We start from the raw sequence: 8332 nt of genomic DNA on the forward strand, positions 1-8332 counted from the left end.
CCCGCCTCCCCACGGCTTCCGCCCGGAGGACAAAGAGCGCACGAGCAACCCATCCCTAACCCGTCACAGTGGGCAGCCCTCTTACGACGGGCACCGCAGGCACGGCCCCGCGATGAACTCGCGAGCCAGGTCCAGCTCAAACGGGCGCTACCAGCCCATCAACCGGGAGAAGCGGTCGCGCAGCCGCTCCCCGAGACGGAGCAGCCAACCCCGCACAGGTCGCTCGCCTCCAAGGGGAGGAGTCGCAGCAGGCGGACTATACCAACGCAACGAGCGAGACCCGGCGAGAGAGCGCCCGGCGGTGTCCAAGCAGGCAGCAGCCAGCAGAGATCCACGGGACAAGCAGGCGCGCAAAGCTCGCGGCAAACTGCTCAAGGTGGGCATGCGAGACTATGTAGCTCAGTTTATGCAGGGCCACACGGCACCACCGCAGGACTTGGAGGATTTGTTGAATGACACTGAGTCGGACTCGGAACCAGATGTAACTGACCGCCGTTATTCGCAAATGCACTTTGTTGCGCACGAGTATGCCCCACCCATGCCAGTGGACGTACTAACAGCTGAATACGAAGCCAAGCCCCCACGGCAAGAGCCAGCAACCCCCAACCCCACCGCTGAACAAATTCCCACAACCACCACGCGGTCGCCAAAAACCTTCCAAGGTACCACGGCAGAACTCAAAAAGACACTGCTCAAATACCAGAGGACGCTAGCCACACAAACAGCGAAACTGAGAGACGCCAAATGGCGACTGCGCAATGAGCCAAGCCCAGACGCACAGACGGCGGTGGACACGCGACGGAACCACTGCCGCGAGGTCACAAACTACATCCGCTGGCTCAAAGAGCAATATGACCAGCGGGGGGGGGATCCTGACACCAGCACCAGCGAATCCTCCGGGGAAAGGCCATACAACCCGAGGGGCCCGCTGTTTTCGAGCTCATCGGACAGCGCGGACGAGACAATCCCCCAAACAGATCCGACACAGCCTGTCGCGGAAGCCGACGAGAACCGCAGGGAACTGCTGTGAACGCTGCAACGCAAAACCCAAGAGCGCACGCGCTTACGACGGAAAGCCATAGGTTTGTCTGCTTGAAAAGCACACCCGCCACGCACCCAAACCCCCGTCAACAGACAAACCAGCCGCCACAACCGTCACGCCCAAAGAGAGCATAACGCAGCAAATGCGGAAATGGCTCCGAGCCAGGTGGCCAGGGCACAAGGCACACGAGGTCCCTCCCCCACAAGGGGTGCAAACAGACCCCACGGCAGAAACTCGCAGACGTCGGATACACAAGGCGCGGGCCAACGCCCTCACGCCGGGTAGAACGTACCCATGGCGAGGTCTGTCCATTCCGTACAAGATATGGAATGGCACGGAGCGGAAGGCCATCCGGTGGTGGCTGGAGACGCGCAAGGCCGCCGAGGTCGCAACGCCAGGTACTGTAGGCGAAGCAACGGAGGATGACGAGGCCCCGGGCACAACAACACCGGCAACAGTACTGCGAATGGGTCAAGAGGAAGAGGCAGTGGCCAGGAACCCACGGTCGCATAGCGCACCCACGCGGACGGCCCAACGGGACATGCCGCCGAATAGTAGCCTCCATCCAAGGACCCACCGGAGAGCAGAGATAGAGTCCAACATGCAACGTATGGCGATCCAACTGCGGGACATACAGGACCTGCTCAGCACGGGAGACCCACCCACGCGGGGAATGCAGACGGGGCCACCCCAAACCCCCTATGCGGCAGCCCCCCTGCCTCACCTGGGACCAATGTGTCCACTTATAGGTCAGCATGTACAACTGTATGTAGAAACTTGCATATGTTTTCTCGATATATATCATGAGAATAACGTTGGATAGATTCTTGCAGTTACGTACTTGAGAACGTGCTAGGATGTGCCTGGAACGTTTATGTTTGTCTTACGCTATACATCAGAGTATTACGCCATGCCTCGCAGGCATAACGCCATGATACTGAGGCTTTATGCCATGTATGCTTGTTCATATATAAGTGTTGCACTTTCCTTGTGTGAGTACGGCTTAGTTTTCTACCAATCTGTCGAACAGAGATAAAGTATCGTTCGTGTGTGACGTGTAAATTCATTCAACATTCGACAGACGTCAGAGCTTTCCGTCAGTATGTGAAGTATTACGACTGCCGATTGTATACAAGAGCGTTAATGCGTGGCTTTACGTTAATTCATGGCTTTACGACATGAAGAACGACATGGAGTACACGGAGCTGTGGATGGCTGTCGCGCTTGCGTTTGATGACCCCTAAGGAAGATGACGAAGGCGCGAGGCTCGTCGTAGAGCAGACGTCAAGATTGGTTGCCTGAAGTGATGCTGCTGCAACTGCAAAGAATGCATAGAAGATCGTGGGGAACGCTCAAGAAGAAGATCAAGGAAGATGTACCATCAAGAAGGCGGGTGGTAAGCTGGTACTTGCCATGTGATACGTACCAAATCCTGAACAGGGGAGCCTGCCTCCCAGAAGATTGAAATTATGCAGAATGTGCATTGGTTTGTTGTGCAGTATGGGTATTTATTAGGCGGTTTTACATTGTGCGGGTTATGCACGGATTTATTGTGCGGTTTTGCACGGACATATTTTGCGGTATTGCATTGTGCGGTCTTGCACGGAGGAGATTTATTAGCTATACACAGGGAAATGGCCGGATTTACGACATGCTGACTTGAACCACCCACCTTGCAATGGCTCAATCGACAGCCCAGACGGCCCTTGACATGGTGAAGGGCTCGAACATTTCAAAATTCGACATGTCATGCGAATTACATAGCAACAAACCCAGCATATCCCCCCTGCAGTCGTGTATTTTCGGGGTGACAAGGTGGCTGCCCCCTCGACCCCCCCCGACCCTTGGCCGAGCGGGGGGCTGCCCCCGCCCTCCTGACATCATGCACAAGTGCAATTGCTATGTTTTTGCGGTGGTCCCCTGCCCTGGTCTGCTGTGAAGCCGGAGATACAGTCCTATGAATGATTGCCATATACGTGCACGTAGGCGCCATGCCACACAATCAAGCCCCCACGTGCACAGACGAAACAATTTCACCAGCTTGCAGCGTGGTTTTTTTAGCATATGTGGTTTCACATCACTCCCGAAAGCTCATGGCCTGTAGCGTCTATCACGGGTAGTTGGGCCCAAATGAAGTCATCCCATACTTCGCGCGAAAACCTGTTGCGGTGTAGCCCATCTTTGAGCTGCGACTGTGGTCTGGAAACTCAAGTTCTCGAAATCCCGTCGGTATTGTTAGGCTTACAAAGGCCTAAGAATGCCAGATGCTATATGCGATATGCGTAGTGCAACATGAGATAGCGTATGGCAGGTCTGAACTGCCTTGCTGTGCAATTGGCAGAATACACTGGGCGAGGCGAGCTGCATGTACCAAGGATCCCGTCCTTGGTCGATGCGTCTCACTTATGAGACATACTTCCTCTAAGGATTCAGGGGTTCCAACCCTACGCCGATCCCTGGGCGCTATGGTGACTGTATGCACATGACAGATAGCCCACAGACTATCTATGGGTGCGTGAGCACCCAGGAGGTTAGTCCTTGTAATGTCATGGCCAGACCGGTGCTTGGTGTATCCGTCCTAGGATACATGCGTAGAGGCCCGATAGACGTAGCGTTGCTGTATCCATGCTGGGATGCGGGAGGTGCAGCCCAGTAGGGAAAGGGGATGGATCCCAACCCAGGAGGAGTAGACTTGATAGGGGTACCTTGCATTGGAACATAGCTGCAAGTACACGTCGGTGTTGTCTAGACTGTATATGGACATAGCACGGCTATGTACATATGCAGGCTAGCTTGGTCTGAACACTAAGGTGTACATGGTCATAGCATAGCTATGATCATGTGCAACTTAGTATGACTGAACCCTAGGTTAGGGCTGGCTTTAGCCAGGCCATAAACCTAACATCCACCCCCACAAAAACAAACCTTGACTCGGCAAGGTTAAACACATACAAGAACACGACGAGCGAGCGAACGAACGAGGAGCGAACGAAGCAAAGGACGAACGGGCGAACGGTCGAGTCGGTATATATACGTGTACATTGTAAGTGGGGCATACACGGGAGAAGCACCTTTGCGAGTCGTGAGGGAACTCATGTAGTCATCCTGGCCAAAGCGTGGGGGAAGCGAGCTGGCGAGCGGAACCTGCGATAACAGCAGGGGGCCGCCGTTAAGCGGTGCCGTCGGTGGCTGGAGCAGAATGGCCTACATGTAACCCTTGTTGAGTATAGTGATGTCCCCATGTGGGCGATGCGTGTCAAGATATGGGACATGGCAAGCACGGCATGCGAAGAGTAAGCATGCGAGTTGAGAGGGAGCATGATGATGATGATGTATCTTTTTACAACACTACCGCATCCACATGGACATTGGCAACTCCAAGAACTACTTGGGAATCAGAGTTATCATTACCATCACCTGAGGCAAGCGTACCTGGACCAGCCTGACTTACCATAACCTGACCTGACATGTCTTCATCCTCTTCGTCCTGTACCCTGCAAGAAAGGAGGTCAGCCACGGCTGACCAAAAACGACCCGTCAATTCCTTTGGGAGATCGTCGCAACCCACACTCAAAATCTTTGTCAGGAGATCAACTCCCAACAGAGATTCCAATTTAGTTGCCAAATTCCCACCTTGTAATCCAAGACCTCCAACCGTTTCAAGAAATTGGTCTATTTTTGGCCACAAGATGGGACAATCCACGGTACAGTGAACACAGCCTGTGTGAGCATCCCCCAAATGCTCATCGCAGTCCTTGCAGTGATACTGTACGGGATCCACAAACTCGTAAGTCTGATTTTGAAGTCGGCTTCGTAGGGCAAACAGCTTACCACTCCTAGCGCTCATGATAGTACGAGCCCGAACAGAGGACAAACTTGACAGATATGGTGCAAGCCTGCGTGGTTGTTCACCGATGCACGCCCACTTCCATGGCACCGCAGAATGCGGCGATGCAACATATCTGGCTTTCCCTTGAATTAAGTACCAACTCCAGATATTGTCAAGGAGGTGTTGCCTATCAACCTCATTAGTAGGCAACGCCTCTGCTTCCAGCACTGGCACATTCACTACACGCACTCCCCCTTGAGATCTGGAGGAGATTCGCCTAGCGACCTGCTGTTTTGTAGAGGCTTTGAAGATGTCAGAGATATTCAGGTCGTGGCAAATGTCCGCTGAAAATTTCTGCACCTCTCCTTGCCAATTGGCCCCTACCCTTGGGCGTCCGACTGCTCTGTGCCCCGGGAAACGACTCGCTTTTGCCAGTTTACACCATCGAGTTCCCTGTAAAGTGGACAGATGCTTGTCATAGCATTGTTTAGAGGCATCCATTAGAAGCGAGGGGGGCAGTAGGCCCAAGTCTGTGAACAAGACTTCTGAGGCCACTTCTGAACACTGCAATCCCATCACTGCTCGCATCGCCTCCTTTGCGACGACGTCAAAGCAGCGTCTATTGACTTGTGAGGTTGACCAGACCTCACTACCAAACAGAACTGAGCTATAGATGAAGGTTTGGATCATCATTGCGCGGGTTTTGATCGGGATACGATGACAAGCTAGCAGTGGCCTCCAGTACCCCAAGGCAGCTCGCATTTTGCCCAGTGCTTGGCTTGCATGTAAATCCCAAGATCCGCTTTCTGTGAACCAAACTCCCAAGTACTTATATGATTGCACCTGCGACAGAGCGTGTCCGTCCAGTGTCCAGGTGTTCAATCGCTGCTCAGCTGGGACGCTCGCTGATTCACCTTCCTTGGGATGGAACACCATCACCACACTTTTTAGCTTATTTGCTTGCATACGCCAGCGTTTCAACCATTCAGCCACATGGTCGATACTGACCTGCAAGTCCTGGGGGTTCAGTGTCAGACCATTAAGGTCGTCCGCGTATGTGAGGGCCCTGACCTCGACCCCTTGTGCAACGCAAATTCCTTTGGGACCGCCTGCCGTATGCAACGACTCCAGCAGATCGTCGATATAGATGTCGAAAAGTAAGGTGGAGAGGGGGTCACCCTGGCCGACGCCTACCATCAATTGGAACGACTCCGACATCTCGCCAGCAATGCGGACCGAGGATTGTGACTTTGAAAACAAGTCTAGCAAGACCCGCCACATCTTGCCTTTTACTCCTTTAGCTTTCAGTTTGTAGAAAAGACCTTCCCTCCAGACCACATCGTAAGCCTTCTTAGTGTCCAGGAAAAAAGCATAAAGGGGCTGCTTTGTTGCACCTGACTCATTCACCATCTGAGCCATTGTAAAGATGTGGTCGATGGAGGAACGTCCTTCCCGGAAAGCGCATTGGGACTCATGAAGTCCCACCGTTTTTTCAAGCCGTAACCGGACCATGGTGCTAAACAAATTGCGGATGATTGAGATGAGCGTAATTCCCCGGTAGTTTCCTGGGTCAGTGGAATCTCCAGCTTTATACAGACTCACTATAATCCCAGTCCCCACTTCGTGGGAACACTTTCATTTCGCCAAACCCGGTTCAGCAGAGACAACAGCAGGGCTTTCAATTCTCCTCCACCATTTCGGATCAGTTCGCCTGTAATATCATCGCTATCGGCCGATTTATGTAGCGGAAGGTGATCTATGGCGCCATTGATCTCCTCTTCCGTAAACTCGCGCTACCAAAGTCATATTGCGCTCATCGTTTGGTGGGAACAACATCCAGGAGAATTGATCATAAAGGGCCACTCTACACTTTGAATGCTTCAAGTGTTGGTTGAGATCAAATACGAACGGTACCATACCTGCCAACCAGATCTTTTTGATATCCGCGTCCTTGCGAACACTGAGCACCAAGAAAGGGATGCCGTTTGCACTGTTCCATTGACGGCTGTAGTGACAGCCTTTCAGAACCGACATCGTTGCTGCATTGGCTGACATTAGGAAAGCTGAGCGCGAGGTAACACAGTCCAAGGGTCCAAAGAAAGCCAATCTAATTCGTTTGGGAAGGACTGGTTCCAAGTCGCTAGGGAGAGTCTCTCCCTGGTGGTCACCCGAGTGTGTTGTAAGGGAGCTCGGGGCGCGAGGTATGGTGCATGTCTGCGTCTCCTCTTGCACTGGAGAGGGATCCGACAGGATCGGGGGGGCAGTCAGATGAGCGCTGTTGTCGGGAATACCAAGAATTTGATTTGCTTGCGTGGGAACCCGACATCCGGCATCCTCTGCGCTCACCCGCTGGTCGGAAGCCTGGCCCGACATTCGGCTCGCGACGGTAATTCGCCGGCCTCCTTGGGACGTTGGGCTAGAGGTGGCGCCCCTTAATTGATTTGTATTCATAGTATTGGGTTTCCTGTTCACAGCAAGGAGTACTGGCACGTTTCTAGGACACTCCCGTGTAGCCGCGGCGCGGATGCTCTTAGCCGAGCAGGCCTCAAGAAAGTGGGCTCTTGGCAGCAATGGAATGGAAGTAGGGAATGAGGGGCAATTGAGGGACACTAGAGACAAGGCGCATCACCCTGTCTCTAATCTCAGGATTATGGCTCCTGGGGGCAGTGGAACGGATGCGGGAAAAAAAGGGGGCTGGAAAGGTATCACCCAATTCTCTATCTCATGAAAGGCAACTGGGGGAAAGGGAGGGGCGGAAGCAGGGACTGAGGGGCTGCGAGCGAGCGCGAATTGAAAAAGACGCAACTGCCCGAGGCGGAACACCGTACGAAGAATTGCGGTGGGAGCCAGAGTAACTTGCGGGTACAAGCATACTCTGATTGCGAGGCAAACAGTGGGGCATTCGAGATAGAATCACCTTTTTCCTCAGGTAAAGGATATGGTTCCACTGGCGCAGAAGTAAACTGAGGGGCTAACAGCGGTCGCTGTACCGGGGATCAGGTCACCCACGATCTTCAGGCATTCGGCTCCTGGGGGCAATGAAGGAGTAGTCAGCCGTCTTGAGTCTTGGTCTCGTGGTCTTCTGGTCAGGTCAGGCAGGCAGTCAGGCCACCTGCAGCACACTTAGTGGACCAAGCCATCCAGTCAGTAAGTCAACACGAATCCCAAGAAAGTGCAAGGAGTGCCAAAGTGGAGCGGAATCGTTTAAATAAGAAATTGATGGTAACCGCCGACTAGCAGAAGGCTTCGTTATGGGAGAAACGGGCCTTCGCTCTCGTGGTATGATTGCGGACAGAGCAGGGGAGGGGGCTGGTGACAGCTCAAAGCTGTCAACATATACCTACCTCGGGCCTCTCTTCCCCCGCCCCCAACCCCGTAGGGGTTAGGGGTTAGGGGGGAGAGGGAGCATCAGGGTAGCTTATCCCAATACTAATACCTGTGGGGGTCTCGGTAGTCGCCCT

The sequence above is a fragment of the Nuphar pumila genome, unplaced genomic scaffold, assembly GCF_984573655.1.
Source record: "Nuphar pumila unplaced genomic scaffold, dmNupPumi1.hap1.1 HAP1_SCAFFOLD_218, whole genome shotgun sequence".
NCBI lineage: Eukaryota > Viridiplantae > Streptophyta > Magnoliopsida > Nymphaeales > Nymphaeaceae > Nuphar > Nuphar pumila.